Source organism: Sinohyriopsis cumingii, chromosome 15 (genome assembly GCF_028554795.1).
Source record: "Sinohyriopsis cumingii isolate HCF-2022 chromosome 15, ASM2855479v2, whole genome shotgun sequence".
Classification (NCBI taxonomy): Eukaryota; Metazoa; Mollusca; class Bivalvia; order Unionida; family Unionidae; genus Sinohyriopsis; species Sinohyriopsis cumingii.
The window spans coordinates 42,152,603-42,162,709 of record NC_142975.1 but is presented as its reverse complement, the minus strand read 5'-3'; positions in this window follow the sequence as shown (position 1 = coordinate 42,162,709).

The following is a 10,107-nucleotide window of genomic DNA, read 5'->3' as shown; positions in this document are numbered from 1 at the left end:
GGTGGTTAATTGGGTTTGGCTGGCGTTATCCAGAGAATGACCTCCCTCGATATTATAGCCCGGCTGGAATGAAAGAAGAATAGAATTTCAAAAGAGAACTGAGCGAGAATTCTGGGAAGAAATGATCAATACGAGCCCCCTTTTTACAAGAAAATAACAAATTTAATCAGAGCAAGTTAATACCGGCAATTCCAATTCAATTTAGATTATACAAGTAGAATTTAATAGGTGTGTCCAATTTAGATTTATTACATCATCATAACGAGAGGTGAAAAGAGCGCAATGTATACGATCGATTGCATCACCTTTATTCACTTTGACCGTATATCAACCTCTCCTAGATCCTCCTTCCTAAACTCTATGTTCTGCCCCTTCAGGGACTTCCTGGTCCTTTATTCTGACCTCGTCCTTCTTTCTCTCTTTTCCCCGTACTCCTAGCATCGGCACTTTCGATGAAATGAATAAGATAAATTGCATAACATCTCTAGCATCAACACATTCCCCTGAATGGAATAAACGATGCATAATAGGGAAACCTAGTCATAGCAATCACATGTACATAAAACAAGCAATCAAATAATAGAATATTACGTGAAACTAAAATTGCGTACCTTGTCGCCGTTTCTTTCAGGACTTGTGCGTCCTAGCACTAAACATGCCTTTCTTTTTACACGACGACCACCTGGTCCCTTTCTTGTTTCACGGGGAGAACACTAATGTATTTAAGCCTCCCCGGAGTCGAGACTAAGTTTCCTCTTCTAGGAAATTTTCAGACTAAACAATTTCGACTGGGGTCGTCACTTTAAAGTCAGATTGCTCTAAAGTGTACGCCCTAATTTATTCTACCCAATCGTAGGCGGTGGTCCCTAAGCTTTCCCAAAGAAATAATTATCTTCAGCAGGTTTAGACAGCTCAGAATCTGTGTACGACAGTGCGTGACAATTTCCTTTTGAAAATATGATAAGTGAACATAGGTTCCTACCAAGAGGTTAGGGTTGGTAGCTCAAATGTTTACTTTCTAAGGACCGTGTTAAGATACCCCGTACAATTTCACTGGGTCGGAATGCTGTTACTTAGAATTTTACACTGGCATGGGGGGAGGGTAGATGAACGAAGAAAGGTCGAAGTGACCATTCACGAAGACTTTCCTGGCTTAACTGCGATAAGACTTTAATTGCTCAATGCATTCAACTTTAAAATCTTCTGTAATTCAAAATTCGACACTTCACAGTTCCAAACTTAATAAGTCTTATTACAATTTTGATGATTTTTTGCTTATTCAGCTGAAATATATATATAAAAAAAAATTAATTTGGGGAAAGAATTGTTCATATACTTTTGTTTCAAATATCAATTTCTTTATAAATTCAGTGATGCAGTAAATTTTACTAAATGTAATCAGTAAAGCTAGACGAGACCCCTAACAATTTTCATCACACAGTGTTAGAAGATGAGCAACTACTTTTGGCCTTAACGGCCAATACTCCGTCAAACGAAATACGTTGTTTGGCAGACTGGAAAGCGATGCTAATAAACAAGATCTCAAATTTGCTTTGGAAAATAACATTTAAATTTATTGCAAACAGTCTAGGGCGAACTCTACAAGCACTTACATGTTTATTTCTAATTCAATGGCAAATATGTCTGTCATATACGGAATAACACAATTCACGCATTCCTGAAGTCACATTTAGGGGGGTGGGGTCTTTTTTATTGTCAAATAGGGCGCGTATTCTGAATTATGAGGCACCAATAATGTTCAGATACAATCAGCTGGGGATATAAAGCAGAGCATGCAAATTTAGAAGCCCAGTCAAGATTAAATTCTACGTCAACCACAACAATTTTGTCATTCAATTTACCTAGACTAGTGGACAATAAATTCTTTGGAGCAAAACGTCTACACAGAAATAAATTCTGTCAATCAAGACTGTGCTCAGTTCTTAATATACTTTTTTTGAAGGATAAATAAGAGAGTTCTTTGCAATAAAAAAAAGATGGTGGTCTACAATAAATCTGGGAACGGTATCATGCTTTGTATGTTTTCATGTAGAGTAGTAGTACTGCCATGAACATTTCTCTTTTCAGATGTCGTTGATTAATACAGCCTGACATACTCCCACCCACACACCCCATTTAGACTGACTAACTTTCAGCTGAATAACATACATCCATTCAATTACTTGATTTTGCTGATTAGGCTGGGAATGGGATATTAACAGCATTCATCTATCTGTCGTTCTATTATCCATTAATTTTCATAATCATTCTTTTTTCAGTTCTACTTAATTTTACACCTTAATTTTTATTTTATTCCGAAAAGATCTATTTGAATCGTAATTTGATTATTATTCTCACATGTCCATGTGACATTTTCGCAATAATGTATTTCACTTCAATGGTGAAATAATGATGCAATATGCAATATTTCATACCGATTTGTGTATTCTTCTCCTTAAATATCACAACCTATTTCTGATGAACCATTACATTAGTGGTGATGGGGGTGGAGGCAGGGCCGGATTAAAGCCTTTTGGGGCCCTGTACACGGCCAAAAGAGGGGTCCATAGCTATCTTGCCTTGTCCATAGATATGGTTACAGTACTATTAACAACAATGCTTGTGAAATCAGACGATACTATACGGGGTCTCTTGAGCCTCGAGGGCCTTGGGCACGTTGCCCACTTTGCTCTGTGGATGATCCGGCTTGGGAGGGGGCTTCGACTTGGCAGTTAGACGTTTTCAGATGTTGAAATTTCCTATTACATATACCAATGTACTTTGTAGTTCCTGTTTATCGTCTGTGCGTAATCGTATGTCATTGATTCTTATTGTAATACTCAATGTGTTATGAAAAAATTATTTTCTTCTCATAACCTTCTTCTTGTTTCTTGCTAAGAGAAGGAAATACTCATAACTTAAGAAATGTCTTTGCCCAGAGAGAGAGAGAGAGAGAGAGAGAGAGAGAGAGAGAGAGACAGAGAGAGAGAGAGAGAGGAAAAAAGAGTTCAGGCTCTGTTAAAAGAGGTGTCACTCATAACGGTGTAGATGCGTCTACATCTTGGGAAAAATGACGATGCGAGAGGTAACATATATGCTGTAAGGAATGACAGAGTCTTCTGACCCTCAATGAACGAATTTTATTTAAATAATTTATTTTTTTAGAGCTCTATTAAACTTTATATTTAAAATACACGATATACATATAAAATTACACTTTTCCTTCGAGCTTACCAAACTTACACACATTTGTATGATTTCTGCCTTTTGGAATATAATACAGATGCTTAGATCTCGACTATATTCATGATAGCCAAAGAGTATACAATTCAATAGCTGTGATATAATGCAACACTCGTTTTGAAGAAATTTATTTTCCTAAATTTAAAATATAATACTAATTTGGAATAGGTTACTAAACATTGTTTTTTATTACTTAAAGAATCTTTTATTTCCAAATTAAATCTGAACATGAAGTTGGTATCGAATTCGTCTTTTCCAATAATACATACCATAAATACAAATGAGTACAAATTCTCAAAGATTAAAAAGTTCCTATCCTTTATGGAAGACTACGAACACAGACGATGCTTACCTATAAGGAAAGACAAGGTCTTCTGATTCTCGGTGAATGAATTGATTTTGTGCAAGCTTTCTCTCAATTTATACGAAGTTCTGAATGATTGATCACGACCAAATATGGACAATCGTCTAGGTACTTGTGTTCGTTCATTTCGAATCAGAACGAGGTTTTTGTCCTTTCCCACGGGAAACGTGTAAATCATCTAACTTACTCTTCCATTAGGGATTTAGGAATTTGCCTGCTAAACAGCTTTCAACCGAATCTAAAAAAAATTACCTTTAGATACAAGAGAAATGTATTTTATAGTTTGCTCACAAAAGCGTAATCTTTATTAAAATAGTATACAGTTTTAGTTCAGAAATAGATAAAATTAATCTTAATATATTTTAGTGGAAAATTACTCTCAATATAATTTAAGGAAAGATTGCTTTTATTACAATTCAGAGAAAATTTAAATCTTAATACTTATACTAAAAAATTCTGTCCTAATAAATGCATAAATATACTGACTTAAATAATTCATAATAAAATCTTGTCAAGTACATGTGTAATTAACTATAATCTGTGTTTAAATTGACTAAGTCTCGTACATGTTTTCAACATATGTAATATCTAGAATACACGAGACATTCACAACGAAAGTAATCAGGTAGTTGCAGCATTCCTTAATACTTTCGAGTCTACTCGAGCATGCGCGAAACGTGCATGCATTTCACGCTTTGATGTGCAGTTTGATATTAACCAGCTGACTGAAAGGTCGATACTTAAAACCGGAAATAGTCTAGCGCTTCTTTTTTATATAGATCGCTGCAGTACAATTTGTCTGCTGCTATGATCTGCTGCGTCTATATTGGACTTCCTCGAGTCAGAGGCGTAGCTATGATATTTTGCGCCCTGGGACGAACTATAAAATTGGCGCCCCAGCCCCCTCCCCCTTTAATCACATTTTTGAATATTACCCTTGTTTACTTATTATAATGTAACGTTGTAAGCCTCATTTTGGCGCCCCTGTACCTTGGCGCCCGGGGACATATGTACCCCCCTGCCGCCACCCCACTCCAGCTACGCCTCTGCCTCGAGTGCTTGTAATCTTATACAGGGCCGGCGCCAGACCCGGCCAGACTATCTGGCGCCCTAGGCAAGGTTAGATTCTGACGGCGCCCCCCCCCCCCCGAAAATATCAATTTCAAAATTTATAAAGAATTAAAAAAAAAATTTTAAAATGCGCCCCCTGACATCAGCGCCCTAGGCGGCTGTATGTATGTTGTAGAGGATGTACTCGTTCTTGGCGTTTTCGTTTGAATCTTGGCAAACGTACTGTAAACATATTCTCACAGCTCTAACGGTAGATTCAGAATGTGCTCAATCCCCCACGTGATCTGACGTTCTTTAACTTTCCTACTGGTTCATATTTTTGAGTCACCAAGTGAACGTTACGACAGGACGAAGACCATCTCCATGTTCCTTGTATATGACGATGGGAATCTTTTTAATCTCACTGAAGAATTTTCACATCACAGCTTTGACGATGCACTCTATATTCGTAACCGACATATACCAATCCTGTTGTAGCTAAATATTCGCTAGCCGCAATGGACATATCAGTTTAAACGAGTGTAACCGACTTTCATAATCATCATAGTCAGGCAATTCGTAATTTTTTACGTACAAGAATGGCTGGTGATTTTGTGGATGATGACGAACGTGAAGAACGCCACGGACAGCGGAATGAAACCGCACTGCTTTCATCTTGTCGCAGTGTACAACATGACTCTGTTCGCAAGGCATAGCATCACACAGATTCTGTTAGCGTTTGTACTCGCAATGATACGCATATGTTATAACACGTCCCTTTCAGATACCGGAGAACGGTAGGCCTACTCGTACAGTAACGTGCTGTGATCGGGAAGTCGCACCCGTTTGTTGTAGAAGCTCTGAGGTCAACGAATAATTTGATTGTTAACAATGGTAGTTTTTGTGAGGATCAACCATTGTAACCCGAAAGTCTTGATTTTGACCTCACTATAAGTAAAATTGGCTATTTGCTAACCAGTGATCTTTACGTTTGTCTCTCTTTTCTCTTGTCTTAGAGGTTACTGTTTTCCCCTTGTAAACATTCCAGAGCCAAATGCCCCTCCCCTTGACAGGCATAATAATTATCTCGGCTTTTATTTCGAGAGTTTGTCTGAAGTTTATACAGAAGTCTTATTGGAGTGTTATGTTTGAATGACTCTTTGTAAATATCCGACTAGAACTGTTTTGGCTCGTCCATCTTCGTAAGCTAGAGGGGTTCACTGTGATGCGAAGTCGTGGCATGGGAAACGTTTATTTATCGCAGAAGGGTCTTGGTAAAAAATCAAAACAACAACACATTTTAAGATAGTAAGAGTGCCTTTGGATTGCATAGGATCTATAATAGATTTGAAGTTTCTAACAGTGAACATGTTTGGGAATTTTGAGTTATTTTTAGTTGGCTAGTTAAAGCCAAATGGTTGAGTACTGCGACATAGGTCAAGTGAATAGTTATTGTGAAATATTAGATTGGTTAGTAAGCCTGTCACGTGAGGTATATTCCGACACATAGTCCTAATAGACTCTTGGAGTCTATATAAAGAGAGAACTGATCAATTAAAATATTCATACGTTGGTTTCGTTCCTATTTCGGTTTCTTTTTTATAAGTTTTTGTGTTAAAATCAATATGCCTGTGTAGTTAATGTTGTGTTTAAGTATAATTTGAGAGGAGACATTTATTTGGATTATTCGTTGGAATTACAAAGTGCTAATTGAACTAAAGTGTTATTCTGGGACTAAATATTATGAATTTATTCAGATGAGTTATTGACAATACCATTGTGATACATCAGTTCAACGTCATGTATTGGGTCAAACAAGCCACATCCAGTATTTATTATATAAAATTGTAAATCACCCATGTCGAAAGGTTCTATATCACTTATTGATGATTCTGCCAATCCTACCCCGATTAAAATATTAAGAGATATAGGAATGTCTATTTTATTTTCAGAGAATTTGCCTTTGTCTGAGAAGTCTTTGTCTAGTGAAAGTTTCTGTTTAGGGAGTAGAGTGCAGCTTTATTAAGATTCTACTATATAATGTTAATTTGTCATCAGTCTTAATTTTAAGACCAGTGACTATCGGATCTTTAAATTCTTTGCGCAAAGATGGTGTTTATTTATCGCTCATCAATGGCTTAGCTGGAGATAAGGGTGTGGTTAATCTACTTTTAATGGACAGCCCTTTTTTGGATCAAAAGTTTATTATATTCAAAATGAAATTCCTGATTTATACCCTGCTTGTGTAGGTACTAGAGCTATGGCAAAAATGAAGTTGATCAGGAAACTTCCTTTGGCTGACACATGTATTAGTCAGACTTTTTATGAGGTCACGTTTGCTCCTGTTCCTGATGAATCAAAATGTATTGATCACTGTGGTCCTCTTTTAACCACTCATTCTCTTATTTCTAATCAGGATGAAAAACGATAATCACTTGTCGTCGAACAGGAAAACTATCCTGAGATCTGTTTGTTTCTGGGGGCTATTAGCGATGCTAATTCTGCAGAGGTACCAACTTGCTATATTTTTTTTAAAAATAGGGTTCTTATGAGAAAACTTAATCCACCTCAGGTACCCGCTGATGACGAGTGACCAGTGAGTTATCAAATTGTTGTTCCAAAGTTACATAGACAGGAAATTCTTAGTGTAGCCGATGAAACTCACTTGACTGGTTATTTAAAAATCAAAAAGACGTTACATAATATTTATTGCCCTGAAATTAAAAGTGATGTTTCCAAATACTGTAGATCTTATTTTATCTGTCAAAAAACACGTTTTTGTTCTTTTGAATTTTCTCTTGGACATGTTGTACACGGACCTTTGGAATTATTACAAGAAAAACATATTCAACAGTGGATTCTGACAGTTATCTTTTAGACCATGCCTCTGATTGTGAAGTAGCAAGACATAATCTTCTGTCTACTCATTCAAAAATAAAGTCAAGGCAGGCAAAAGCTATCAAGGTAAGAACTTTTCAACCTGATGATAAAGTTATCTCCCTTGCCAATAGTTCAAAATCATCTCCAGGTTAAATAGTATTGTCATTATACAGTTGAAATGAAAGTGATTTAAATTATATCAACATTTCTGGGAGGTGGGAACAAATAACTCAATCATGAAAATAGGTTTACAAAATATGTTGATCAAGATAGTCCTGCAAATTATTCAGTAAATTTAGTTTTTCCTGTCCAACACAATGACGATTTAAAGGATGACATACAACCGGATTAAAACGACTTTGGTTCAACCAGTTTTCAAAATTCTGAAATATTAAAAATACTGGACAAGAAAATTTCACATCAACAGCCACAGGAAAAGGAGTTAAAGCAGCTAATATGAGAATATGAGCACTTGTTTCCAGATGTACCAACTCGAAACAAAATCCATTATAATGCTGAAAAATTGTGGAGTTTAAGCCTGGCTTTTATTTTGACAACTGTTGGGACTGAATGGTCCTTCAACATGATGACACAAGGTAATTAAGTGATTGACTCCTGTTCATTACAATACATCATCACAGTAACATCCTGGTGTTGGTCAGCCTAATTTCATGCTAAAAACACCCTAGTTAGACATTGCCATAGTTATTGCCCATGGTTATTCTGCATATTGTTCTTAACAATTTGCAGTGACACATTAAAAAAACCCAGCAAGTTCCAATCAAATGTGCATAGTTTTGTCTCTGTCTTTATTTAAGGGTCATTTTCTTTCCTGACCATGTAGTGTTACAGAACAGCACAAAAGCCATCCATGTTTATTAGTACAAATGACATGTTCACTGAATGCTCTTGACAAGGAAGAGTAGGGTAACAGTTTAAAACTTTATCTTAGGATATTAACTAGTGCAAACATAATGATGGGTTTGTCTCCCAAAGGTTACGAGTTTTAATTTTAATAATGAAGGACGAGTTCATTTGTTTGCTTACACATGCTGATTCTGAGCAGGAGACAACACATACTATACTGATGCACGAATGTTTGAGTACTGCATGTCAAATTGATTTACATTAAAATTAAATTTATTAACTTTAATTTACCTTTAAAGATCTACTATCCAATAATCCGATAATGTAAACCAGTGTTTCCTTTGTGTGGCAAGGATGGACTTTTTTGGAAAGGTTTATAGAAAATTAGTTAATAGCCTATGAGCAAGCCATCCACAAAATCTAGTCAATGAACATACTCAAGAACAAAAGCTCTAGCAAACCCATTTTTCATTCATCCAAAATGACCATGCCACTTTCTAACTTTAAGTACATGTCCTCTTGAAGTTTTGGTCAATGTACTTGGTGTATTACTAAAGTTATTATGCCAAAAATATTATTTTAAAGCTGGTCTCTTTGAGCATCAACTCCAAAATCAAGACTTCTTTACCCACTAACAAAGTGCAAGACAAGATGTTTGATCCAAGATCATTAAGTAGAACAAATGTTATTGTGTGCAGGAACATTTTTCTTCAAATCAGTAGAATTTATCTTTGACCTTTTGACCCCAGAAACAAAAGGCTTTCCCTTACCCAGTGTGTAAATTTACACAGTATGATTCAGGCATGTTATGTGTACATTTAACTTGTATTGTTTGTTGTCTTTTCTCCATCATTACAAGTTATGTATATCTTCTGTACATTGTACTTTACCTTTGTCCAAAATCAATTGTGTACCCGACCTGTAACATTTATCTTGTAAGCATAGTTAATATTTTTCTAAGTAAGATTAAATATTTAGATCGTTTTTAATTGTAAATATTTTGATTTCAGTTTGAGTTAAAGATAAGAGTTTGATTTCAACCATAAAGAGTTCCAGAAATTTACAACTAAGTTGACAGTATTTTCAGAAAATTAAAGATAAGAGTTTGATTTCAACCATAAAAAGTTCCAGAAATTTACAACTAAGTTGACAGTATTTCCAGAAAATGGTAATTGTGACCTAGGTCCAGTAGAGGGCTATGTAAACTTGTTTACATTAAGATTATTAATTCTTCCCATCCAGTCTTGTTGTTTTGTTCAGCTTTTAATTTGGGGAAATTTATATATTCAAATTATTACTCACTGGAATTACTATGTGCTCAATAATATTCTTGGACTAAAGAATTAATCTGGAATTACGAATTCAGACAAGGACATTTTGGATGATATTAATGTTATATATCAAAAGACTTAACACATTGCCACATTCCAGGACATTCAAGACTATAGGCATATCTACACATTCAACGTTAGATTTGGAATAGTTGTGATAAAATGTGATAAAACTTTAAGGACTATTTGGTATTAATTCACAATACTGTCCATTCTTTTTTGTACTCTAGGGAAATAAATAACTTGTTCAATATTACAAAACTTGATGGTTTTCAATCTTTTCTGTTACTTTGTTTAGGACATTAGTAGTAACAGATGTTGATCTAGTGTTGTATTATGGAAACCAGTCTTCTCTGTCACAGTAACTATGAC